We start from the raw sequence: 1,065 nt of genomic DNA on the forward strand, positions 1-1,065 counted from the left end.
TATATTGCCTCATCCACATCCACATTTAGACAGATTCACAAAAGGGAGACTCTGTTCATGTATAGAGTTCTAATTAATACTGACCTGAGAAATGAAGCTTCAAATTGAGCTACATCCAAAGATGGCACAAAGAGCTGAACTGTCCAATTACCTCACTGTGATTACAGTACCACTGCTGAAATATTTAATTACAACAATGATGACAGGCTGTCAGAGACTGGACTGCTAATTAAAATGTAGGCCTACCGTACTTTGATGTACGTCAGGATTAAATTACTCATCACTGGGAGGTTTCAACCCATCTACAGTTTGACCTTAATGTGCAAACATATTTTCTTCATCCACCGACTTTTGCGTTCTGTGTGCAAATTACATACCTGAGTTATGGTTTAACGGAGGATGCAGTGTAAGCAACATTAATATGTATTTTCCTCAGCTCAGTAAGGCTGTTTAAAATCAGTGTTTTTGCTTTCTTTCCATCCCAGTGGGATAGATCGAAGGAAGACATCAACCACAAACATTGTCACCTCAGACAAGTCTGTTTCTCCTCCCATCAAACATTTATCTCTGGCAAATTATTTATTGTCAGTGTTTTTCTTCAAGCTTGTCTCCTCTGTCTTGACAGTTAGAATTGAATTACTTTGAAGGTTTGCATAAACAAACATCACAAATATCAGGATTTGTGTAAACAATCAAAGCTCAAGGAAAATACTAATGTGGCACAGCAGAAAAAACGAAAGCTACGCCAGGCAAAGCTAATTTATTCTGAGAACAAGGATGTCCCTGTCTGAAATCTCTTTAAGTCAGTCACACATAACATTTTATGAAAATTCACATGCTCAACATGTTTGAAAACTTCAGGAAGGTTGTCAGTTAGGGCACAGCCCAGCTGCTGTTTGTTAATACCAGCTTTTATTGTGTCAAACACATACTATTTTTTCTCATTCTTCATTTGATTTCTGCAAACATTGTACTGGATGTACTGTCTTCTCTTTTACAGGAGGCCAAGTATGCGTGGCAACCTGCTCCATCTTTGGTGACCCCTGAAAAGGATAGCCACAGCTT

Source organism: Osmerus eperlanus, chromosome 16 (genome assembly GCF_963692335.1).
Source record: "Osmerus eperlanus chromosome 16, fOsmEpe2.1, whole genome shotgun sequence".
Lineage (NCBI taxonomy): Eukaryota > Metazoa > Chordata > Actinopteri > Osmeriformes > Osmeridae > Osmerus > Osmerus eperlanus.